This window comes from Littorina saxatilis, linkage group LG6 (genome assembly GCF_037325665.1).
Source record: "Littorina saxatilis isolate snail1 linkage group LG6, US_GU_Lsax_2.0, whole genome shotgun sequence".
NCBI lineage: Eukaryota > Metazoa > Mollusca > Gastropoda > Littorinimorpha > Littorinidae > Littorina > Littorina saxatilis.
In genome coordinates, this window is record NC_090250.1 from 36230643 (window position 1) to 36258449 (window position 27807).

The 27807-nt window shown below is 42.5% G+C and overlaps 2 long non-coding RNA genes across 2 annotated transcripts; both read left to right on the plus strand.

Moving 5' to 3' along the window:
- Positions 1–1799: 1799 nt before the first annotated feature.
- On the plus strand, positions 1800–3911 carry LOC138968178 (uncharacterized). Its single transcript, XR_011456097.1, has 3 exons — positions 1800–2021; positions 2930–3135; positions 3697–3911. It is a non-coding gene; the product is annotated as an uncharacterized lncRNA (long non-coding RNA).
- Positions 3912–17172: 13261 nt separating this feature from the next.
- On the plus strand, positions 17173–19837 carry LOC138968179 (uncharacterized). The gene is made up of 3 exons (XR_011456098.1): positions 17173–17385; positions 17829–18029; positions 19084–19837. It is a non-coding gene; the product is annotated as an uncharacterized lncRNA (long non-coding RNA).
- Positions 19838–27807: the final 7970 nt, after the last annotated feature.

The following is a 27807-nucleotide window of genomic DNA, read 5'->3' on the forward strand; positions in this document are numbered from 1 at the left end:
AACGTTTTTGCTGCTCGACGAATCTCAGTTTAACTTAAAGGCACAGTACGCCTCCCGTAAACCATCATAGATACTGTCAGGCTTTTACACACAGTACAAACACCATTCCATTTGAACGCTCACCGAACGGGAACATCCTAGGTGCCCTACGTAAAGAGCGAGCAATTTTCACAAAATTAAAGGCACAGTAAGCCTTCCGTAAACCATCACAGATACGGTCAGGCTTTTACACACAGTACAAACACCCTTTCATTTAAACACTCACCGATTGAGAACATCCTAGGTGCCCTCCGTAAAGAGCGAACAATTTTCAAAGAATTTATTTTTGCGTGGTTTATCTTACCCCTGAGCCACCGTGTGATCCAGTTTCCCTTTTTCACAATGTAGTCGCCAGTTAGTCATTTGAATGCGACTCGATGTGAGCTTATCTACAATAGCACGTTTTTATGCACGAAACAAACGGCTGTGGTTCACAAGAACTCTAGCGATGGCTTTTGACTGCAGAGAGGAACGGCGAAATGCATAAACCGTCGTCTGCTACGACCCTTGCGTGATCCTGCTTCCGGGCTTTTCAGTCTTTTTTCAAACTTTCAAAACTTCGAATTGTACTGATCTTGTCTTGATGAAAAAAGAATTCTTTTATGATTAAAGAATGTTTGTGTAACAAGCTGTCAATTTATTATTTAGATTTTAAAAGTTAGGTCTAGCGCAAAAACGCACCACGGTCCAAGGAAAGTAACTCATTTTTGACAATCTGCAAAATTAATTCTTTAAAAATTGTTCGCTCTTTACGTAGGGCACCTAGGATGTTCCCGTTTGGTGAGCGTTCAAATGGAAGGGTGTTTGTACTGTGTGTAAAAGCCTGACAGTATCTGTGATGGTTTACGGGAGGCTTACTGTCCGGGCGTGATTTCCGGTAAGTTGAATATTCACAACAGCCGTCCAGCACCAAAACGAGGCGCCATTTTTGTTAAGCACCAAGTCCACGAAAATAAATTCTTTGAAAATTTCTCACGCTCGACAGAAAGCAGCCAGGATGTTCCCGTTCGGTGAGCGTTCAAATGGAAGTATGCTTGTACTGTATGTAGACGCTCGGGGAGCTCTGTGATGGTTTACGGGAGGCTTACTGTGCCTTTAATTTTGCGGATTGTCTCCTCTCAAAATCGGACCGTGGTGCGTTTTGGCGCTGGACCTAACTTTTAAAATCTAAATAATAAATTGACAGCTTGTTACACAAACATTCTTAAATCATAAAATAATTCTTTTTTCATCAAGACAAGATCAGTACAATTCGAAGTTTTGAAAGTTTGAAAACAGAAAAGCCCGGAAGCAGGGTCTCGCAAGGTCGTGGTCCTCGTAGCAGACGACGGTTTATTCCCATCGCCAGTTCCTCTGAACAGTCAAAAGCCATCGCGAGAGTTCTTGTGAATCGAATCACAACCGTTTGTTTCGTATAGATTCAGAGGTACGTAATAACGTGCTATTGTAGATAAGCTTACAGAGAGTCTCATTCAAATTACAAGCTGACGACTACATTGTGAAAAAAGGAAACTGGATCACAAGGGTTCACGATGGCTCAGGGGTAAAATAAACCACGCAAATATGAATTCCTTGAAAATTGCTCGCTCTTTACGGAGGGCACCTAGGATGTTCTCAAGCGGTGAGTGTTTAATTAAATGAAAGGGTGTTAGTACTGTGTGTAAAAGCCTGACAGTATCTGTGATGGTTTACGGAAGGCTTACTGTGCCTTTAATTCATACTTCATATAATTAGCAATGTTGTTACATTATTGCAGCCGGAGGTGCATCAGGCGGTGGTGGCAGCTCTTCTGCCGCAGTCGTGACGCCAACGTCCGAACGTCATATGCAACAGCTGACGTTCTTTCCGAACACGGTGGCGCGGTCAGTAGCAAAAGCCGCGTGCAGCGCTCTATCTGCCCAATCCACGATGGTTATGCCAAAGGACAAGTGGACCTCGGTCGAAGTCAGACAGTTTCTGTCTTCCATGGTCACGCCTTCCACGTGCGTAAAACCTGACGGTTGTTACCGCTTGTTGTGTGATCCTAGCATATAACCACGTCATGTCCCAAATAGACACTAGTTCTGGGAACAGAAAAACCAAGTTAGCATAGCATAGCGCTTGTTGTCATCACGAGGAGCCAGTCGTGTCTTAGGCTTAAAGCCAATATCGGCTGGTATGCGAGCGTGACAGATGTAGCTCTGTTTCTGGTTTATTTGTGTCAGGACTACATCCGGTATTGCTGACAACGCTAAATCTAACTTTCTGGCCTTTTAGGCTACTAGAACAAGACTTTGTACCCTGGAGACGGATGTTCGGCTTTAAGTCACTGTATTGCATAGAACCCAGAATTATTGACATTGAGATTTGAAACCGTTATGTGAAAAGTGTTGGGAGGCATGAGAAACAGGACGAACCGTGCCCGGTATTGGACACACATAAACACAAGAAATGTCCTGTTAGGTATGACGTCCTGTTCAGTATAATCAGCTGCCCTGCAATACTACGGGCAACTCTTGATGACAAGGCGGCTTTAGCAAGATATTTTTGGGGTAAAAAAAGCGCTGGATTATGGTGAGAAACCTTTCGTATGCTGAATCATCATTCATAGTGTGCACGTGCAGGGAATAACGCCTTTGCGTGTTGCATGTGGTGTTATATGGACGTGTTTTGATCCCCGACGAATGTTTCGCTTTTTGTTTTACTTGAATGAGTTTTTAGAAAGATGTTCGGGAATATTTTGCTTGCTGGTTTGTTAACTTTTGCTTGCAGTCTACAACTGAACATACAAACAAACAAACAAACAAACAAAGAGGATAATTGTCATTTAAAGTAGCATTCTATATTTTCTCCCCCACTGAAAACCAAAATCGCATAGATCTGTCTCATTATTTATTGATCACACTACTAGGGTTTGGCTGGGCGTCAGAGGAAACTCAACAAATGGTGTGACGTGGGTCGACGGAAGTGACGCAAGCTGGCCAGAAGAGGACACCACTCCTTCAGCGACGATGAACTGTGTTATTGGGACTGCAGTTGACGATGTGAAGTTGCAATGGGACTCTGCAAACTGTCGTACAGACGAGTCAGCCTTCATGTGTCAAACTCCCAGTACAAGTAAGTGTTCACAGGCTTGTAACAGTTCACAATCCTACATATGCGAGAGAGGCCACCCAGTACTTAACTAAACTAGATACTCACACGTGTGGGTATCATGTACATGAGGTCGTGTCAAACATTCCTGTTTATAGTAGGACGTTGCACCTATATAAAATTGCCATTTAAAAAAAAAAGAATTCGTACGGACAAACAAGATTTTCGAAGACTGTATAAATGGTATGACTGTATTTTTTCATGAAAGGAATACAGAATACATGTACTAGTTTTAGACATGTGTTACTTGGAAGACAATGGGGGGGGGGGGGGGGGGAGGGGGGATATCTTATGTTTTTATTGAGATCTTTTGAGATCTTTTGTGGGATGCGTTCATCACGTTACTTCTGAACCTGACACTGAGGGACGTCAGTTTATTTAAATATCGAGGATAAAATCGTGTCAAGCTTTTCATTGAATTCGCCTTCATAACACGTAAGTCATATGCTAAACATTTGTTTTATTTGGTTTATTTAATTCAAACAATGTGTGTACAATTTATTTTTTAAAAATATTTTGTTTTAGGTTCTTGCACGAATGAACAACGAATTAACAAAATAATGGCGTCTGACTGGGTACAATCATTCACAACAGTCGACGATTGTGACAGTTATTGCGACACTCAGTTGTACAACGACCAGGAGTGCCTAGCCTTCAGCTACGTCAATGACGCCTCGCAATCCAACTGTTACTTGGCGTATGAAGAAAGCACGCTGTTTGATACGGATAACTCTCACTTCCACGCTCGCACATGCTTTCAATGTAAGTTGGTCAACTGTTGTAGATGACTCTCTGTGTTTACTACAAGAGTTGTACGTTGTATTCTAGTTACAGTGGAACCGCCCTTTTAAAACTGACAAAAATCTGACCAAAAAAAGTATGAAAGTTTAATCTTTACGCCTTCACGGCAAAGCCATTAGGGGCATGCAAAGAAGGTATGAAAATGGAGGGAATCTTTATTTAAGGGTACAAGTTGTCTTGAACTTTGGCGTTGTAAATTCAAGGGAGATTTTCAGCTGCAATATAATCCTCAGAATTTGCATAGCTCCTTTAGTCAGACAACGTTGCGAGAACGGGGTCGGCCCGCTATTGCGCGGGCCGCTATTGCGCGGGGCCGCTATTGCGCGAATCTTTAGGGTTAGGGTTAGGGTTAGGGTTAGATTCGCGCAATAGCGGCCCCGCGCAATAGCGGACCCGCGCAATAGCGGCCCAGCCCCGCGAGAACACCCACCGCATGAATACTACTGACTTTCTGTCATGCTGTTATTTCTGATTGTATGTTTGTTCTGAAGGCACCACCGTAAGCCGTAGGCTTGTTGCAGTTTTCTCTTTATGACAATGTAAATTTCATGAACATGTAAAACAGAATTCAAACATTGGTTAAACCATATGAATACTTTAATTTCACATATATTCTTTCAGATGCTACCTACGACAACTCGTCTGATTCTGTCAACGCCGTTCTTTACCGCACGAACAGCGCAACTACATCGTCGAACGCAGTAACACTGGGAAACACTGCAACAGTCAGTTCCTCTGCTGAAACAGTAACAGCAGACTTAGCATCGACGATGACAACGGAGAACGACATAACCGTCACACCGCAACAAGAAAACATAACAGAAACTGATTCAGCTGATTTTACAACTTTGGTCAATGGTGCAGCAAGCATTACAATGACAGAAGCACCACCGGGTGAAAACACAACACCAGTTAGTACCGCAACAAATAGCGCTATGGCGGAGGTAATAACATCATCAGAAGCAACAACGCACGTGGACAGTGCTACAGCCAGTACAATGACGGAAGCGCCATCATCACCACGAGAAAACACAACACCAGAGAGCAACGCAGGGAATAGTGCAATGACGGAAGCTACATCATCATTACCATTGGAAACAACTGCAGAACAGGTAAGCAGTACAGCAGACAACACGGAGGCAGAGACAACACCAGCAACAACAGAAAGAACGACAACAGTGACCAATACAGCAGACAACACGGAGGCAGAGACAACACCAGCAACAACAGAAAGAACGACAACAGTGACCAATACAGCAGAGCTACCCGAAACAGGACAAACAACAGCGGTAGAAGGAACAACGTCAGAAACTATGGAAGTCACTGGATCTGCGACTGAGCAGCAAGGTATATATTCACCACTATCAAAAAGTGTTCAGAACACACACACACACACATACACACGCGCGCGCGCGAGCTCAAATTGTAAAGGCGTGACAGAACGAAGTGTGAGAGTGTGCGCCACACTTTGGCTATGTCATGTCTGTGTGTCTGTCAATCTGTGTGTCTGTCTATCTGACTGTCTCTCTGTGCCTCTCTCTATGTCTGTCTCTCTCTTTCTCTGACTCTCTCTGTCTCTGTCTCTGTCTCTGTGTCTGCTCTGTGATCGTGCTCTTTATGTCCCTCTGTTTGTGTTTTCTTCTGTTCATGCTTCCTCTGTCTGTCTGTCTGTCTGTCTGTCTGTCTGTCTGTCTGTCTGTAAGTCGGTCGGTCAGTCGGTCTGTCTGACACACTCTCTCTCTCTCTCTCTCTCTCTCTCTCTCTCTCTCTCTCTCTCTCTCTCTCACTCTGATTATGTCACCACTTTTCTCTCTTTATTCAGTCTTTCCCTTGTGTCACTTTATACAACGTGTTTCCCTCATTTTCAGCCGTCACATCCAACAAAAAGCGGTGTCCGTGCTCGAGGTGTGTTCACAGAAACAGTCTCTCTATCAACGACACAGATCACGACGCAATAGTCGCACAGATCGTCGACTCGCTCACCATTGATAAGAAGACGACGTCACAGAGCCGACGGAAGTACGAAAGCGCCACGGACAGCCGAAAAAGCGCGCAGACGATTGGTTCATTCGGAATTGCGTGTTTGGTTGTGGTTTTCTCCCTTATTGTTGTCGTGGACTTGTGCGGGGCTTTTTGCCGACTTTGGGAGGCTAGACGGGCGAAAGTGCGAGAAAGAGAACAGTAGCAATGTGTTCATGTATGTGCAAAGTTATCATAATGTGTGTGGTTTTTGGTTTTTGTTTTGGGGGGGGGGGGGGGGGGGTGCGTTTCCCTGTGACGGTGACTGTTCGTAATTAATAATAATGATAATAATAATAAGGGTATTTATAGGGCGCAAATCCTAAATATGTTCTAAGCGCCTTACAATCTTAAATATAATAATCTTAATAACAGCAACAATACACAAGTTTGTTTGTTTGTTTGCTCAACGCCCAGCCGACCACGAAGGGCCATATCAGGGCGGTGCTGCTTTGACATTTTAACGTGCGCCACACACAAGACAGAAGTCGCAGCACAGGCTTCATGTCTCACCCAGTCACATTATTCTGACACCGGACCAACCAGTCCTGGCACTAACCCCATAATGCCAGACGAAAATTGCTTGGCCAAAATTTCAATCAATTTGATTAAAAAATGAGGGTGTGACAGTGCCGCCTCAACTTTTACAAAAAGCCGGATATGACGTCATGAAAGACATTTATCGAAAAAATGAAAACAACGTCCGGGGATATCATTCACAGGAACTCTCATGTAAAATTTCATAAAGATTGGTCCAGTAGTTTAGTCTGAATCGCTCTACACACACGCACAGCCAGACACGCACACACACATACACCACACCCTCGTCTCGATTCCCCCCTCTACGTTAAAACATTTAGTCAAAACTTGAAAAAATGTAAAAAGCTGTAAATATGTGTGATAGGGTGGAGTGGAAGGGGGAAATAGGCCAGGAAGCATAAATGAGACGCCAAGACAGAGGTTGCGATAACGTGGCTTTTAATTAAGTTAAACGTACACTAGAAAGCACATCAGAAAGCAGTGTAGTTCCTTCCTCAAGATACAGCCGCACACAACTCGTCGGAACTCGAATTACGATCCCGGTCGAAAGTCACCTCGCTGATATAAACCCAGCTCTAAAACGTTTCTCACACACACACACAGTCTCTATAGACAATCCTCGAATCACTCCTTCGCCAAAATAAACGTTATAATGGCTCAGCTACACTCCTTACATTAACACAGTAATCGTTCAATCAAAAGTTAAACAGCACAAATCCAAGCCGATACGCACACTGAAACACGTCCTCTCACTTAGAAATCACACCGGGTACTGTCCTAGCCCACGCTATCATTCTGAGGCTCACGTGCGCACCCGTTCAAACAATCAACCAATAAGAAACCAGCCTCCCTACACACTTGAAAATGGGACTGGGTGGCCGAGTGGTAACGCACTTGCGCTCGGAAGCGAGAGGTTGCGTGTTCAGGCCTGGGTCAGGCCGCAATTTTCTCCCCCCTTTCCTAACCTAGGTGGTGGGTTCAAGTGCTAGTCTTTCGGATGAGACGAAAAACCGAGGTCCCTTCGTGTACACTACATTGGGGTGTGCACGTTAAAGATCCCACGATTGACAAAAGGGTCTTTCCTGGCAAAATTGTATAGGCATAGATAAAAATGTCCATCAAATACCCGTGGGACTTGGAATAAAGTAAAAAAATTCCATCTCACACGGCATTAAGTCTCAGGAAACATGAATACACGCATGCAGGAAACAAAAAATATGGGTAGCGCCGTATGTATGGCAGCTCGCTTTCCCCGGGGAGAAAGCAGCCCGAATTTCCATGAGGGTAACCTCACTGGACTGTAAATCTTATCCAATCCAATCCAATCCAATCCACCTAAAATTAGCTACAACACACAATAATCCTAGCGGGAGACACAACTTGGGTCAGGGGAAGATAATAGACAGGGAGTAAAAGAGAGGGACAACAGTACGTGAAATTGCCACACGGCTACATCCCCCCCAGCTCTATACCAACTGCGTCCTCGCAGGTATAACGCCTCGGGATTAGCTGAAAATGACATCTATTAATCAAACACAAAAGACAAATACAAGTTCACCCAAGTGAAACAACAAATAAAATCAGAAACGGTAACGGATGACACCCAACCCATTCATGCAAGACACAATACAACAGGCAATCAATAATCATAGTGTACACACAGTCTCTTAGCGGAGCACGAACAGTCTCACAATGTTATCGGGTCAGCGTCGTAAAGCTCTACGGGGGCTGGGGCTGTCGCAAGCCGATGCTCTTTGTCTGTGAGCTGCTGCATGTTGCAACAACGCTTCCAAGTCTTTGCGAATGTGTCCTGCTGCTTTCCGCTCAATTGACACCTCTTCACACTTGAAAACTAACCGCTCTCTAAGTTGGCGTATTTCTAAGTCCTTCTGGAAACGTTCATCCTGTAACTGTTGTTTGGCCTCCAGTTCCTTCTTCAGTCGGGTCTCTAATCTGTCAATGGAGGCCTCGTGCTTCGACGTCAGCTGTTCCTGTGCAGTCACAACCTCCTCTGTCTGACTGTTCTGCTCGCGTGGGGGTTGCTTGATGGATGTTGCCTGCTGGTCCACACGTAGCTCACTGGGCTCTCTCCATGACAACGGTTGTTGACTCCCATGACGCTTGGTAGGGCACCTGCTCTGTAGGTGCCCGTGGCGGTTGCAAACCCATCAACGTGGCTTCGCGGACGGTTGCTGTTGACGAGAGGCAGCCGGTGGGCGTTGGTGCAGGGCAGCGCGTAGCTCTGCTGACTTGACGGCGAGTTCGCTGACTTGTATTTGCAGGCTGCGTACCTCAATAAAAACGCCGAAGATTTTGCTTTTCCGAGGGACACGTACTATGTCGAAAGTTTCAATAATGTTTGCCTTGTGTACCTTCCAAAGCTAGTTCACTTCCAAGGCCAGTTGCACTATGAACTACGCATGGGTCTTGCTGTCTTGGATTGGAATGAACACGTCGATCGCGAAGCTACCTCAATCAGCAACAGAATGAGTGCTGAGCATCACAGACAGCAGCGTGGTCGGCGTGTTTTGCCAGCAAAATCATTCCGATTTGTTCAAGACATCTGGACCTATGCGGTAGATCAATGCGATTTTCCAAATGAAATACCCGCGGAGGAGACCGCTGAGCACGACCACGATGACAGTGGTCTGCAGTCGGACTGCGAGTGGGAGGAGAGTGACGTAGAGTAGATTTAGTCCATCTGGGAGATCTGATCCTTCCTTTGGAAAGTAACGTCAGAATGTTTTTGGCAAACATGAAACATTATAATGATTGTTGTTTCTGTTGTGTGGCATATCTTGATGCCTTATCTATAGTTAAAACAAAGATCAAACGGAATATATAACAGGAACAAGATGAAAACGCACGTTTTTGTCATTGTCACATTGGTTGAGAATGTATATATCTATCAGCGTTAAATCAGTTACAGGAGCCTGTCACTCATTCCAGGTCAGGGTAATTTTGAATATGTTAGGGTTTGCCCATTTTTCTTCTTCTGTCGTCTTCTGTATGCTATGTGTGATATTTACTGTAGAGAGAGAGAGAGAGAGAGAGAGAGAGAGAGAGAGAGAGAGAGAGAGAGAGAGAGAGAGAGAGAGAGAGAGAGAGAGAGAGAGAGAGAGAGAGAGAGATGTTGATGTTTATTTTAGTGATGAAATAAAACAAGTTTATGGATTGTCAAACATCTTTTATTATTAACTGATTGTATGTTTGTTTGGATGCCTTTTTACAATTTACTTTGAAGGATTGGTAATTGCATCCCTATGAGGAAGAAATCAAAACTTGACTAAATATAAAAAGAAGAAAAACAAAAACAGTCAATCCGATGCAATGTTCTAAGCAACGCGAAGAAAAATATCACTCGGACAAAACAGTTACATTACAAACATTTCAACACTGCCTATGATATTAAACAAACAAACTGTAAACACTTCAAAAATACATCAGAATTAATCCTTATGTACAGTATGTTAGGGTTTGCCCATTTTTATATTTAGTCAAGTTTTGACTAAATATTTTAACATCGAGGGGGAATCGAAACGAGGGTCGTGGTGTATGTGCGTGTGTCTGTGTGTCTGTGTGTCTGTGTGTGTGTGTGTGTGTGTGTGTAGAGCGATTCAGACTAAACTACTGGACCGATATTTATGAAATTTGACATGAGAGTTCCTGGGTATGAAATCCCCGAACGTTTTTTTCATTTTTTTGATAAATGTCTTTGATGACGTCATATCCGGCTTTTCGTGAAAGTTGAGGCGGCACTGTCACGCCCTCATTTTTCAACCAAATTGGTTGAAATTTTGGTCAAGTAATCTTCGACAAAGCCCGGACTTCGGTATTGCATTTCAGCTTGGTGGCTTAAAAATTAATTAATGACTTTGGTCATTAAAAATCTGAAAATTGTAAAAAAAAATAAAAATTTATAAAACGATCTAAATTTACGTTTATCTTATTCTCCATCATTTGCTGATTCCAAAAACATATAAATATGTTATATTCGGATTAAAAACAAGCTCTGAAAACTAAATATATAAAAATTATTATCAAAATTAAATTGTCCAAATCAATTTAAAAACACCTTCATCTTATTCCTTGTCGGTTCCTGATTCCAAAAACATATAGATATGATATGTTTGGATTAAAAACACGCTCAGAAAGTTAAAACAAAGAGAGGTACAGAAAAGTGTGCTATCCTTCTTAGCTACCCCGCCACGAGTATACGGTCTTGCTGAAAAATGGCGTTGCGTTCAGTTTCATTCTGTGAGTTCGACAGCTACTTGACTAAATATTGTATTTTCGCTTTACGCGACTTGTTCTTCTTCTGTCGTCTTCTGTATGCTATGTGTGATATTTACTGTATCATTGTATTGACTCAGCTTGAGTCAAATCTACAGTTATTTGTATGAGTCGCTTAAAAAATATATATATACATGCTGTAAATATTGTTTGAAATGCTACTGGTTTTCTTGAATTACAATACTTTTGTAACTTTGTATGATGTTGTTCATGTCTGAATTTATGGGTCTTTTGCTTCATGATGACGAAAGTTGGTGCATTGTGCACATAAGCTTGAACGAATTTTGTAATATCATTGTTAAATGAATTGATATAAAGACATCTCTGCAAATTCATATAAACTCATTTTAAATGTGTTGTGTTAGCAGGTAAGTTAGGTGAACATATCCACTATCTTCTTTGGAAGTCTTCAGTATATTCTACCGTGTAAATTTGAGGCACAGGTTCCTCCATAATGTCAGCGGTTTTTTTCAGTGGTGTTCCTAATTGGTGAAAGAGCAAAAGAAAGAGAGAGAGAGAGAGAGAGAGAGAGAGAGAGAGAGAGAGAGAGAGAGAGAGAGAGAGAGAGAGAGAGAGAGAGAGAGAGAGAGAGAGAGAGAGAGAGAGAGAGAGAGAGAGAGAGAGAGAGAGAGAGAGAGAGATGTTGAATGACACAGAAATAAAACGATTTCTTCGTGAACTTCAATTTTGTTTGAGTAATATATCAGGTGTACGATACATCTACACAGTTGTGTGTGTGTGTGTGTGTGTGTGTGTGTGTGTGTGTGTGTGTGTGTGTGTGTGTGTGTGTGTGTGTGTGTGTGTGTGTGTTTGACAACTTGGACATGGAAGTTCAATGGTACTTTCAAACTTTTTCTTCTCTTCGTCGTATTTGATTTCTTTCTATTTCATAAGTCGAGTGCATATGATTTCGGCTCGTGTTCATCGTGAGATGGACTTAGTTTCTTGTATTCTGTGGGTTCGACAGATTGACTAAATGTTGTAATTTCGCCTTACGCGACTTGTTCTATCTCTGTTGGCAGCGTGTAATGCAGCTGGTTAGAAATTAGAGTATTATTTTGCAAAGTGTGTACCAAAAGTTTGTCATGAGCTGCTTTAGGTTTGGGTGTCTGATATTTCCTCCTTGCAGATCAAATCTGTATTCATTTTTGATGTTGTGTCTTATTCTTTCTTTCTTTATTTGGTGTTTAACGTCGTTTTCAACCATTCAAGGTTATATCGCGACGAGGAAAGGGGGAAGATGGGATAGAGCCACTTGTTAATTGTTTCTTGTTCACAAAAGCACTAATCAAAAAAGTGCTCCAGGGGCCTGCAACGCAGCACAACATATGACCCAGCTGGGAGAATGCAAGTTTCCAGTACAAAGGACTTAACATTTCTTACATACTGCTTGACTAAAATCTTTACAAACATTGACTATATTCTATACAAGAAACACTTAACAAGGGTAAAAGGAGAAACAGAACCTTTAGTCGCCTCTCACGACATGCTGGGTAGCATCGGGTAAATTCTTTCTCGTCCCAACCAATATGGGACTCCCCCTAACCCGCGGGGGGTCTTGTGTCTTATTTTGTGAAAGGAAACATGCAGACTGACAACGCATATATATAATTATGTAACTCATAAACACATGGGTGTAGTTATGTTCAAGAACACACACACACACACACACACACACACACACACGCACACACACACACACACACACACACACACACTCACACATACACACACACACACACACATACACACACACACACACACACACACAACTGTGTAGATGTATCGTACACCTGATATATTACTCAAACAAAATTGAAGTTCACGAAGAAATCGTTTTATTTCTGTGTCATTCAACATCTAGTTTGAATCAGACAACTTGAAACTGGTACAAATATTCAATAATGTTGCGATGTGGAAATGGACACGATATCGCAAAAGATAGACAACAGCAAGATCATTCAAGTATGTACATGCTTGTTGATGTCTACTTAGGCGATGCTCAGAACACTAGTTAGATCTTCCGAGATTAAAAAATGACGATGATCTGTACACAAACCAGGACAAGGGAAAGAAAGACAAAACGTATTTGAAAACAAATCTTACTATACAGATTCACAAACTGAAACTTCGAACTCTGTTGATATTTCACGGGAGATGAGGTATGGTGCAAACGTATATAATTATACTGACTACATTTTGTTACGTACTCATCAACAACAACAAAAACCGATTTAACCAAAGGCACACACACACACACACACACACACATGCTGATGTCACAGGAAACGAATGAACAATAGAAGTCATAGAAAGCGTGATGAATTCCTGGCCAGAAATCAGTTACAAAGACCTGAAAGTCTGCTGAATGGAACTGGTTAATGTACACATTTGAACTGCTGTCAAAATTACTATGTAATACGATATTCGGATTTTAAATTGGTAGCAAACTACAACCAATAATGATGTTTTTTGCTTCGGCATTGAAGCAATGTTCACTATTTAATAATGACGAAATAAACACAAAACCAAATCAGTGAGGCAGAGGGGACAAAAAGCCGAGCGGGTGTGTGTGTGTGCGTCTGTGTGTGTGTGCTAGTGTGTGTGTGTGTGAGTGTGTGTGTGTGTGCCAGTGTGTGCACATGTATGTGTGTGTGTGTGTCAGTGTGTGTGTGCGTGTGTGTAGAGCGATTGAGACCAAACTACTGGACCGATCTGTCGAACCCACAGAATACAACTGCACGCACTGCAGTGTTTTCAGTCACGAGAATAAAACAGCTTCGTCAATTCACGCGGCAAGGAAGTCGCTCAATTTTTGCGTGCAACACGAAGTAAACAGACATGCAAGAATTAGCGACAGGTTCAAGTTTAGGTCGCTCCACGAGAAAAATTCCTTCGGATGTTGGACTTTAAAGGCGAACATCGACAGGAATTTTTCTCGTGGAGCGACCTAAACTACCTACCTTTCTTGTTTTTTGATACTGAAACAGAGAGAGAAAAAACCCCAGAAAAAACGACGGTTCTAACTTTGACTGACAAACAAAATTATAAAGCACAGACTCGAAGTTTCTGGTCCTCACATCTTTACTCTCGAAGACGACAAGGGAAACAATCCATGACACAGACGGAGCTAGCTGCTGCATAGCCTCCCCTTAGTATACATAGAATTCCAAGGACACAAGTATAATAAAACATGGATACGGAAATGGACCTAAGCCCGTCAGCATCCCCTCAACAGACGGTTTCTGACAAGGCGTTTAAAACACAAAGGGGAAAGTAGCACCCAGTATACACAATTTATTTTAAGTAGTGTACACATCGGTAAAGAGTAAGCTTGGCTGCACAATTATAATTATGCACAGTCATTCCTGTGACATCGATTTGGCTCACCACTATAGGCCTGCCCAGATTTACATGGGATTAGACCATCCCTCCACACGGACACACACCAAAAGTGAACATCCTGACTGCTGTCTGCACAGAACAGACTTGTTTGTTTTGTATGGCTGAAGCTGAATGCGTTGTTGAAATGGGATCCTTTTTTAACAAAAATTACCAACCTGCAGTGTCAAGGCGAGCGTTGAAGTTGTTTAGTCCCACAGACAAGCTGCTGTTGACTTCACTAAGTTTTGTGTTAAGGTCAGTGATGCTGTTGGATTGTTGCGACGCCCTGGATTCGACGTTGGTCTTTACAGAGTTTAGTTCAGCCGCAACGTTGGTCCTAAAATAGTTAAGTTCAGTCGCAACGCTGGTGTTAAAAGAGTTAAGTTCAGTCGCAACGCTGGTCTTAAAAGAGTTAAGCTCAGCCGCAACGCTGGTCCTAAAAGAGTTACGTTCAGTCGCAACGCTGGTCTTAAAAGAGTTAAGTTCAGTCACAACGCTGGTCTTAAAAGAGTTAAGTTCAGTAACAACGCTGGTCTTAAAAGAGTTAAGTTCAGCCGCAACGCTGGTCTTAAAAAAGTTAAGTTCAGTCGCAACGCTGGTCTTAAAAGAGTTAAGTTCAGTCGCAACGCTGGTCTTAAAAGAGTTAAGTTCAGTCGCAACGCTGGTCTTAAAAGAGTTAAGTTCAGCCGCAACGCTGGTCTTAAAAGAGTTAAGTTCAGTCGCAACGCTGGTCTTAAAAGAGTTAAGTTCAGTAGCAACGCTGGTCTTAAAAGAGTTAAGTTCAGCCGCAACGCTGGTCTTAAAAGAGTTAAGTTCAGCCGCAACGCTGGTCTCAAAAGAGTTAAGTTCAGTCGCAACGCTGGTCTTAAAAGAGTTAAGTTCAGTCGCAACGCTGGTCTTAAAAGAGTTAAGTTCAGTCGCAACGCTGGTCTTAAAAGAGTTAAGTTCAGCAGCAATGCTGGTCTTAAAAGAGTTAAGTTCAGTCGCAACGCTGGTCTTAAAAGAGTTAAGTTCAGTCGCAACGCTGGTCAGTTGAGTCTTAGCGCTGGTCAGTTTGACTTCCAATCTCTGAATGGTGACGGCCTGCTGTTGGATGAGCGTCATCATAGCTTGTGGACTGACGTCATCAGAACGCTTTTGTGGCGCCGTTGTCGTAGCTGTGTTGATGCTCGCGGTGAAGACCAGCAGTAAACTGAAACATTGTATTGAACTGATCACCATTACTTTTTCGCGTGCTTCAGTGAAGGGCGATGTATGGTGTGTTAAAGTTGAGTCACAGATAGATACACGGTGGTTTTATCTATAGCGAATAGATGTTTCCAATTGTGTAATGGGTCAAGACTGATTATTTTTACATTTAGTTACATTTTGACCGAATGATTTAACATAGACGGGGAATCGAGAAGAGGGTAGTAGTGTGCGTGTGTGTGTGTGTGTGTGTGTGTGTGTGTGTGTGTGTTGTGTGTGTGTGTGTGTATGTGTGTGTGTTGATATGTGTGTGTGTGTGTGTTATTGTGTGTGTGTGTGTGTGTGTGTATGTGTGTGTGTATGTGTGTGTGTGTGTGTGTGTGTGTATGTGTATGTGTGTGTGTGTGTGTGTGTGTGTGTGTTGTGTGTGTGTGGAATGATTCAGAAAAAAACCTACTGGACCGATCTTTATGAAACTTTACACATGAGTTCCTGCAAATGTTATCCACAAAACAGTTTCATTTTGTTTTATGATTGTCTTTGATGACGTCATATCCGGCTTTTTCTGAAAGTTGAGGTAGCTCTGTCCCCCCTTAGTTTCTCTATCAAATTGATTTAAATTTTGGTCCAGCAATCTGCGACGAAGCATCGGATTGCATTTCAGCTTGGAAGCGTAAAAATAAATGAATAAGTTTGGTCCATAAAAATCTCAAAACACTAAAATATAAGTAACCGATCCAAAAATGTGCTTACTTTATTTTTTATTATTTTCTGATCCATTTAAAAAAGAAAAAAAACAAGCTCAGAAGGTTAAAAACAAATTCGAGAAAAGCGCGCTTTCCTTTGAAGCGCTTTGCGCTACCGCGCTATACTGGCTTTACACGTCAAGTGATCAGCGAGCTACTTCTGTTATCAGGGATCAAGCAAGGTCAGATATTTTTTTCTCGTTATCTTGTAAATTTAATTTGTGTCTATTCAATATTCCTAATGCCTTACACTGGTACGTACACACACACACACACACACACACACACACACACACACACACACACACACACACACACACACACACACACATAAACGCACCTTGCAGACAAAAATCCTAAATGGAATATGTTGTGTATTGAGAACATGCCTGTTTTGCTTTTTACTGAATTTTTTCCTTGATTCTCCTATTTCCCAGTATACTCCCACTTTCTTTTCATTCATTTTTGTTGTTGCGATTTATAGGCCGGGGTGGAGGGTGGGTGGGGGAGGGTGAAAATATCGTATGGAAGATAACCAAAATCGGATTCAATCTGTGTGTGTGTGCGCATACCCTATTTTCCCAGGCTTTGCCAACAAACTATTCTGACTGTAACAGATAGCATTCGTATTATCTGACAAATATGCCCTCATTGGATGTCACAAGCAATTGTTTTATACCGTGCAACTGTACTACAAAACTCAAGTTGCGAAGATAGAGAGAGATATGAAGTATCTGAAACACATACCATGAGCTGATAATGACCTTCTTTTGCTTCCTATCCTCGAAATTAGCCACAGCGGAACCCTCCTTTTAAGTCCCCCTCCCCCCGCATTTCAAAATCACCCCTTAGTTGTCTAGATTTTGCATCAATAATGTAAGTAAATGTGTCTCCATTATTAGTCTCCATCCCTTTTAAAACTTGACTTTGTCATGGTTTTTGGGAGGGTCTAAAAAGGAGGGGTAGCTGTCACATGATAACCAAACTGAATAGATTTCTCAGAACACAAAGACAACAGTTAGAGGAGCAAGGTGCATTAGAGACAGTCGGAATACTTTAACTTCATGGACCTTATTGCTTATCTCTGCGGCTCCCAAACCAGATCGCTTGTTGGTGTGAACACAGTCGAAAATCTGGAGTCCATTGGATGTGTACTAGTACACTAACAGAGCGAGAACCGTGCCAATTGGTGTTTGATTTGCATTGGAATGAGACCAAGGTTATGACTTCGAACCTCACACAGGTAAAAGTAATACAGTTGTTCAGGTGGTGAAATGTCTGCTGAAACTTTGAAATAGTCTTGAATATTATTTGTCCTTGTGTATATTCTCGTTTTCTCTTTGTATTCTGAAGGTATCAAGACGGTTACATGAAATGATCATCTATCGTTGATATGTGGAACAAAACCCGTGTGGCCACACAGTGGGGATATTGTACACACTTAATTAGGAATGCTTTAGTAATCATTAAAACGACTCATGATAACAAGATAATTTCTATTTCACAGAACAATAAGGGGATACTATTTTACAAATTAAACCAATAGTTAAGAAATTGATCTAAGCAATCTTTCATTTCATGAATGATGTTGAACAGGCCAATATAATATCCTTGTCCCCCCAAAAAAAAAAAAATATATCACACAGTATATTCTCTATTGAATCCATATTATTTTTGTCTCTGCAGGGCCGAAAGAGTACCGCTTGGGATCACATCTGTAGGTTTCGGACAGGTCAGCAGTACCTCTATATTCACGGCAATTATAGCAACAAGTCTTGATGATGTTGAAGAGAATGCCTTCTACAAGAAGACAGTGTGGTTGGGTCCTGCTTTCATTCCTGGTTGTCACTGTGATGGCGTCAGGGAATTCTGGAGTAGCTGGTCAAGGTAAGCGGGAACATGGAGTCATCGTGAGAGTGTATTTGAATTACTCAACTCAACTCAACTCAAATTTTATTGGCTTCAATTTTCAAAGAAGAATTTGTCTTGCGCTTGGGAGAAAGTAAGAGTATAACATATAAAAACAGCATTCATATCACATTTCATGTATCACACACAGTAATCACTAGTATAAGCCTACAATTATCACATTTGTACCTGTATCATACATGCAAATAAATAGTATCACATTTCCACGTATCACACACAATATATACATTACATAACATACAGCAAGCTTCCATCTCCCGCGCCCCCCCCCTCCCACACATACATATCCTCGCACGTGCGTCGACTCCATACAAATGACATCATCAGTCCATTAACTAAAATGCACAATGACTAGTAGTGGGTACATGATACTTAATACGTGCTCAACTAGACCTGCTAACTAAAATAATAACAGAAACAAAAACAAGGACTGGGCACAACATTTACACGTGTGTGACCTACTTACATCAGGTGCCTGTGATCTATAAATAACAATGATTGCGTTTAAAGTAAAACATGAATAATGCCGATGTTTACTAACAATGAATACATAACAACTAAGATAAGAATGTAAGTGCTTTCATAATATGATTATTTTATAAAACACAGTGGGGAAATTTGTTGAAGGTTGTCAGCCAGTGTGTGTGTGTGTGTGTGTGTGTGTGTGTGTGTGTGTGTGTGTGTGTGTGTGTATGTGTGTATGTGTGTGTGTGTGTGGTGTGTGTGGTGGTGGTGTGTGTGTGTGTGTGTGCGTGCGTGCGTGTGTGTTTGTGTATGTGTGTGTGTGTGTGTGTGTGTGTGTGTGTGTGTGTGTGTGTGTGTGTGTACGTGCGTGGAGCGAAAATAAAAATCTGATGAACGGATTTTTGTGAAAATTTACCCACACCCAACTTTAAAGTGAGTTGAACATGAATCTAATTTTAGGACGATCATGTCGCTGTGTGTCTCAGAATAATTAACCTGTTGATAAAAAAGAAAAGGTCAAGCTGAGCCTAGCTGTTTCCTTTCACAGACACATCGGCGTCAGCCCCGGCAACAGCATCAAAAACAACTCCATCGCCTACAAAGTCTTCTCCATCAACTTTAGCAACCTCCCCTCCACCGCGCCCTTCTACCTCAGTTGAACAGAAGACAGCTAGAAGCTCTCTTGTTTCTGCTTCAGCCGCAACAAATCATGCACAACCTTCTTCCAGCGTACCCACGAAGCACTCAGCTGCTGGCACGACGGCAAATATTGGAAATGCGACGACACCAGCGTCGACAAAGAACGGCACTAAAACTTCACCGGCAGCTTCCAGAGCGAACGCTGTGACATCCCCCGCAGCGCCTCCCAAAAAGACACCGACACCGACATCGGCACCAGTGATTACCTCCACCACTTCTGGTGCCTCAGCGTCCAACCAAACAAAATCCCAAGGTCACAAGTTATCCGAGGACGCAGAAGTCGCCATCATCGTCGTCGTCATTATCGGCAGCTCCGTTATCATCGCCGTGTTCATCGCTGTCATCAGCAAAAAGCTAAACCCGAACAGAATGAAGAGAGCGAAGAGTTCCGCTGCAGACCTAAGGCCTGATTACTCCCTGGACGGTAGTGGGTTAAGCGCTCGCGACGTGGATGAGATGAGTGCGTATTCTTCGCGAAGCAGGGCCACTCAACATAGTGTGACTTTCTATGACGATTAGAATGAGAAAGTTCGGGAGAAAAGCGACACCAGGTAGACTGCTCAAGTTTCAAGATCAAGAATATAACTGCAAGAAAGGTTAGTTTTTGGGACACTGGAGTCATACTGACATCCTAAAAACTAACTTTTTTTTCTCTTTTTTCTTCGTTTTTTGAGGGGGGGTGGGGGGTGGGGGGGGGTTAAAAAAGTATTATTAGAATCAGAACTATATAAGACTCCTGTTTAATGATAACTAGTTCCAAATAGGGATATCTCAGTTGGTAGAGAGCTGAAATTATTATCCGCAGGTCACGGGTTCAAACCCGAGCACGGATGGACACGGCTCAACTTTATGTGCAGACTCAGAGACGTTATCTATGCCGAAACTCCGTATTATCAACAGTTGCACGTACAAGACCTCGGTCATTCTGCCAAAAGTGCAGCTGGCTGATTATACCTAAACACGCACTTACCTGGGTAGTGCGACTCTGTTGCTGCTAGCATTCAACTGGGAGGAAAACGACCCTAATTTCCAAGGCAGGGTCCCCACTGGTTTTTAGAAACAAAATTCCATGACTTTTCCATGACTTTCCATGAGCCTCAATAACATTTTCCATGACTAGATCCACAGGTCGCCATTTCCGAACACGCAAACTTTTTACGTCTTGTCACTGCCAGTTTTGACACTGGCTTGCTTTGCACTGAATTTGAGTCAGTTTCTACGCAGTGTCTCTTCGACAAGCAAGTCAAGCATTTGCTACGCAGTCAGATTATCGGTAATGTTTGCTTGTCCTGTCATTTCATTAAACTGGACCAGCCACTGTTTGTATCCATCTGCACTTTCGTAAATTCCGTTTCGTAACCGTCACTGTGACTTGACCAACTGTCATTTTTTTCACCGCGATACACAGTTCATTGCGAAGATCTTCCTCGGTAATTCGTTCCAATTCCGCATACTTTTTGTTGTCAAGAAACAACTCGAAAGAAAGTTTCAAACTCATCATCCTCCATCTTGCTTGTCGAAGCGCTAAAGTACTTTATCCATGCAAAAACAAAATCAGAAAACTTCGACGAAACCGACTCAAATGCAGCGCAGACGACACGAGATAACGGAAGGAAGTGAGCCTCGTTTTGGCTCAAGTGCTGTTGAAAATACCGTTATTCTCGTATGCAAATACGAACGAGAAGTTGGTCATACGCAAATCGCTGCTGGCTGGGGGTGTTGCAGGTAGCTCTGTTTCCTCCTTGGGGATGAAGCTACCAGGGGAAGGGATTGTGTTGGAGGTGCGGGTAGAGGGGTAGCCCTCCCGGTGCTCCCCCTTGGACCTCCCTAGTCTAGGACCCTGGGTCTTCGCGAGGTGGCCATTGTGGCGTAATCCCTCCGGACTATCATAACGTTTCCCTATCCCAAGACCGACCGTGCGTGGTCTATGACCACATCCTCTACGAGGTGACCCTATCAACTAGGCAGCGCAAGCCCCTAGGCGAAACACGGCGGATCTAGAGGAGAGAACCTCGATAAAAAATTTGGATGGCTGGGCAACGAAAATCGCCGCTGGCGTGCTAAAGGTTAATTTTTCTTTCTTTCTTATTTTTGTTAAATTCCATGACTTTCCATGACTTGAATTGAAATTCCATGACTTTCCAGGCCTGGAAAATTAAAAATCAAATTCCATGACTTTCCAGGTTTTCCATGACCTGTACGAACCCTGCAAGGGAACGGACAATAAAGTAATGAAAATGAAAATGAAAACAGAATGCGTCACCAACGTCCAGTGAGTGAATGAAATGAGTGCTCTGTCTTTGTGACGAAGATCCATTCAAGCTAGTTACAATTAATGTTTGATCACAAACCAGCTTAGCTTGATTGGCTGAGCGCTGAGTTTGTTGGTCAAAGGTTCGAACCCAGGCCAGGACGGACAATAGTCAACTTAAAATGTTCATCTCATGAAAGCACTTATGTCCCACCCGCGTGTCACCGCTGTTGAACGAAAAAGACCTCGCACATTCTACCAGAAGTTCAGGTGGCTGATCACACCTAAACACCAACAAGCCGCTGGGAGGAAGCAACCCGATTTTCCCGAGTAAGGCCACACACAAAAAAAGTTGTATGTTTCTGGTCACCCGACCCTACCTAGTTTTTTCCCGCCGACCCTAGACTTTTTTAATTGCATTTGTAAAAGAAAAAAAAAGCGCGTCAAAGCGAAAGTAACAGACGGCAGACGACACAAGGGGGATAACCCCGCATCCCTTTTGTCTCATTTGTTTTGTAATGTGTTGTCTTTCTCTTTGTATAGTAAGTCCAGTCTCTTTGCGTCATTGTATAGTTATTTTCTACCCTGACCAACAAAAACAAAAAACAAGTCGCGTAAGGCGAAATTACTACATTTAGTCAAGCTGTCGAACTCACGGGATGAAACTGAACGCACTGTATTTTTTCACCAAGACAGTAGCCTACAGCTTCGTCAATCCCCGCGTGAAGGAAATCGCTCACCTCCCACGTGCAAAACGTAGTGATATTGAAACGCCAGATTAGTGCGGTAGCGTATTGTGCTAAGCAGGAAAGCGCGCTTTTCTGTATTCTTGTTAACTTTCTGAGCTTGTTTTGAGTACAACCTATTATATCTATATGTTTTTGGAATCAGGAAATGATAAAGAATAAGATGAAATCATTTTTGGATCGATTTCTTAAATTTTAATCGTAAGATTAATTAATCTATTTTCGTTAATTGTGATCACATTTCAAGAGTAAACATGACATATGTATATATTTTTAGATTCAGAATGTGATGAAGAATACGATGCAATCAATTTTAAATCTGTTTGCGAAAAATCGATTTTAATGTCAACTTTATTGAGCAAATTCATTAATTAATTTTTAAGCCTTCAAGCTGAAATGCAATACCAAAGTCCGGGCTTTGTCGAAGATTACTTGACCAAAATTTCAACCAATTTGGTTGAAAAATGAGAGCGTGACAGTGCCGCCTCAACTTTCACGAAAAGCCGGATATGACGTCATCAAAGACATTTATCAAAAAAATGAAAAACACGTCTGGAGATACCATACTCAGGATCTCTCATGTCAAGTTTCATGAAGATCGGTCCAGTAGTTTTCTCTGAATCGCTCTACACACACACACACACACACATACACCACACCCTCGTTTTGATTCCCCCCTCTACGTTAAAACATTTAGTCAAAACTTGACTAAATGTACCCCCCCCCAAAAAAAAAAAAAAAAAATCCCTACCTAACTACCCTATTTTTTGTAGCCATGTTATCAGAAACATACAACTTTTTTTTTGCCTAATGAAAATGACAAGAAAATGAGATACCTTGGCATTCTTGCATCGGCATTTAAGTCGTAGGGTCGTAGCTGATTTGCTTACAGTTTGCATGACTGCTTACTTGACTCACTGACTGCCTCAACAATTGATTGATACAAGATAGATAGATGGATGGATGGATGGATGGATGGATCGATGGATCGATGGGTGGATGGATAAATGGGTCAACGTCATGGTTGGCAGTTGGATGGCCGGCTGGTCAGTTTGCCTGTTAACAAAGACAATCATACTTTTCAAATTGTGAATAAATAAACCTACCTTTAAGGCGATGTGTGTCACTAAAATTAAACTTGGAGAATACATGGAATAACCTAGTTTGCTTGGTAGTTATTGAAGGGACTTATAACAATGAATGAAAAATGTGTAATTATTAATGGACACAGTTCGCCATTTTGTATTTCTAGGAAACGGTTTTACAGCAACATCATACACCAGAAATGCATCATATTTGACACAAAGATACACATGACTTTTATCTACAATCGTGTATAACAATATTGTTACTAAAGACTACAGTTGAATTTATATTAATTTTTGTAATAAGGATTAATGAATTTCTAACCGCATATTCATTAATCCTTATTTCAAAAACTAATATAAATTCAACTGTAGTTTTTCTCAAAAACTTCGTTCTATATGATTGTAGATAAAAGTCATGTGTATCTTTGTGCCAAATATTAAGCATTTCTGATGTATGATGTTGCTGTAAAACCGTTTCCTAGAAATCCAATATGGCGCTGTTTAAGCCAGTTTCCATAGCAACGGCAGTCTATGTCCTGTAGTATTTACAATTTTTCATTTCTTTTCATAAGTCACTTCAATAACTACCCAGAAAACTAAGTTATTCCATGCATGCTCCAAGATTAATTTGTGTGATTTTAGTGCCTCACATCGCCTTAACATGATTATTTGTATGTATTTTTGTCGGCTTTACGTCAGTAAATGACTGCTGTTAAAGATGATGCGTATTTGTTCTCATTACATATTTGTTGTCAGTGCATAATATATAATGTATTTTGCAGGGAATGCGTCTTTGAGTGTGTGCCGGGGGGGGGGGGGGGGGGGATGCGGTTGTGCGCACGCACGTACAGAAACACAGACACGGAAGCACACAGATGCAGACACACTCTCTCTCTCTCTCTCTCTCTCTCTCTCTCTCTCTCTCTCTCTCTCTCTCTCGCTCTCTCGCTCTCTCTCTCTCTCTCTCTCTCTCTCTCTCTCTCTCTCTTGTATATATGTTACAGTTAATCTGTGAAACCAGGGAATACGTGTATTAACTAGGAAATACATGAATTAACTGACGGATTCACCCCAAAACGCACAATAAGGTGATTTCGGACAACTTGCAGTACAAAAAGGTTTCCTGGCTGTCTGCATATCTGTCTGTTTGTCTTTCAGTTTTTCTTCAGTTCCTTTCACGTTTTGATCTCGTTCTTGTCCGTACCACTCAAACAACGGTGTCTGCTAACATAGCTCAAGGATGGCCTTACTTCGCACCGAGTTTGTGCGACAAAGACGAAAGCGACGACGTAGCCTACTTGCAAACACTCCACATGGAACTGAGTGCCTGGTAACTAAAGTTGGATTATTCGAGTGCCCCTAAGTAGCCTTTTGCATTCGATTGGGAAAGCTATAGATTGCGGGACAGATATTCCACAGAGTGCATCTTGGCGCGCGCGCATGTGTGTGTGTGTGTGTGTGTGTGTTTGTGTGTGTGTGTGTGTGTGTGTGTGCGTGTGTGAGAGAGTGTGTGCGTGCGTGCGTGCGTGCGTGCGTGCGTGCGTGCGTGCGTGCGTGTCTGCCTGTCTGTCTGTGCGTCTGTCTGTCTGTCTGTCTGAATGTAAGTTTGTCTGTTTGTATGTCTGAATGTCTGTCTGAATGTCTGTCTGTCTGTATGTATCTGTGTGCAAATGAACATCTGTGCGTACGTCTGTGCGTGCGTGTTCAGTAATATAACACACATGAAAGAGCTGCACATGCAAACACTTTAACATGTAGGTCTGGTAGCATAGAGTTCCCCTCCCAGATTGAGGTCCCAAGTTCACGGCACAGATATCCATAACAAGTCTTTACACAATTGGGACTGCAGGACTGTGACAGACAAGAAGTACGAATGGACACTCACACACGCACACACACACTCGCGCACACGCACGCACGCACGCTCACACATAAACATACGCTCCCGCGGACGCACGTACACACACACACACATACACACACACACACACACACACACACACACACCCTCATGAATACACTTATTTTCAAGTATTCTAGTTGCGTCGGGACATAATATCGGGAGCATCTCGTTACTCCCCCGTATCGTTACTCCCCCGGCTCGTTACTCCCCCGTATCGCTACTCCCCCGGCTCGTTACTCCCCCGTGCCTTTTTATTACACTTAACTAATGCAGTTATTACTTAATAGAATTTTCAAGAGAGAGAGAGAGAGAGTGAGAGAGAGAGAGAGCATGTTTAAAGAACTTACAACTGTCAGATCTGCCTGTACATTCGTGTACAGTACATCTTTGAAAAAAAAGTATATATAAGGGGGAACAATCTTTCATGCCAACTTACTATCACAGGGTTATCCAGTCATTTTCTGTGTACGGGGGAGTAACGAGCCGGGGGAGTAACGAGCCGGGGGAGTAGCGATACGGGGGAGTAACGAGCTGATCCCACCCTACCAGCCCCCAACGGGCCGAACTGTAAAGCTCTCGGGGCGACAATGATAGTTTTTTGGTCAGCAATTTCCCTTCAATACCCGCACAAAAGGTGAAGCGGTCATAAAGGTGACTGCCCTGTGGCTTCCCCGCTGAACACGTACTGCGCAAATGTCCACTCCTTGCACCCCTACACCAGGGCGAAGGATGTGCAAACAAGTGCTCAGTTGAAGTTTAAAGGCTGACATATAGTCCTATTTAATTACTTCCAGGGCTTTTCCCATCGTTGCGGGGATGTATAAATTAAGCTTCCTGCAACGTTTTAGGTTTGAAGTCCTTACCAATTACGAGAAATAATTAATTCTTTATTGATATGTTTAGCAACAGTTCTCCAGGTCTTGGGCTATTTTTAGACCGTCAACACAGACAGGACAGCTTCGTCAATCCCCGCGTGAAGGAAATCGCTCACCTTCCACGTGCAAAACGTAGTGATATTGACACGCCAGATTAGCGCGGTAGCGTATTGTGCTAAGCAGGAAAGCGCGCTTTTCTGAATTCTTGTTAACTTCGCAATTTCCGGAAAACATCCACTTTCACTTGGAGACTGTTCTGATTACATTCGACACTATCAACACCACTTTGCAATTCTGAAATAATTTTTTCTGTGTTGGAAAGCTACAGCCAATCGTTATTATATCCCCTAAGGTACAGTTTTATAACATTATTGGCACATGTAAACAATATGAATTAATTAATGAACGCTACGTATATGGCAGCCTTTAAACAAATTAACTGCCGGTAAGCATACATTTACGAACAGTGTTGACCTAAGACTGCCATGCTTGCAGTCCTTTTGGTTGTCTCCCTTAAAGGTTCTGTCGGCACACTATCTCACAACAGTTAAAGGCACAGTCGCTTCGCTCTATCTCAGAACAGTTAAAGGCACAGTCGGCTCACTATCTCAGAACAGTTAAAGGCACAGTCGGTTCACTACCTTATTCCAGGATTGTATATATCGACGTCGTCATGGAATTTTGGCGTAACTCATTTTAGACAGCTTTGCAGCAGAAGGCCTAAACGGACTATTTTAGAGAATATTTCTCATGGAAAATGATTTACTTAGTCTTAAGCACAACAAATTCTAAAACCGGCACGGTTGACCTAGTGGTAAGGCTTCCGCCCCGTGATCGGGAGGTCGTGGGTTCGAACTCCGGCCGGGTCATACCTAAGACCTTTAAAATTGGCAATCTAGTGGCTGCTCCGCCTGGCGTCTGGCATTTTGGGGTTAGTGCTAGGACTGGTTGGTCCGGTGTCAGAATAATGTGACTGGGTGAGACATGAAGCCTGTGCTGAGACTTCTGTCTTGTGTGTGGCGCACGTTATATGTCAAAGCAGCACCGCCCTGAATTATGGCCCTTCGTGGTCGGCTGGGCGTTAAGCAAACAAACAAACAAACAAACAAATTCTATATCGCCAAGAATTGAGTAACGCCAAAATTCGAGGACGACGACGATATGATAAGACCATTCATTCATTTGGACAACGACCTGGATGCTCTCAATGCATTGTTTAAGAAAAGAAAAGTTTTGATGGATTACACGGACACTAGTGGCAATGTGTGAACTGAATTAATCCATCGAAACTTGAAATTCTCACTCTGCACAAAAAGCATCGAAGCTGTTGATTTTTAACATGTGTCAAAATGAAGGGGCGGTCTTATCCTATGTAAGCCTGGACAGGTTAGAGATTCTACACAGCCGAACTGCTATCATGGGGAGGATGATGATAATTGTTGTTTAACGCCCTCACGATAAAACCATTAGGGGCAAATCTGATCTTTGTAGTGACCCTCACATGTTTGAAAGAGACCTTGGGTTCATGAAGGATATTCAGTAAAGGTGTGCAACTGTGTTTCAATTCATTTTTAAAGTTTCACTTCTCCTGCTCCACCACCGCCCCAGCTCAGTTTATTTTATTCTACCCCTGTGACTTTCTTTCTGATTGTACTTTCGCAGGTGATAAGAAGTATTGTGTAAGCAGGCTAAAAACAAAAAATACCACT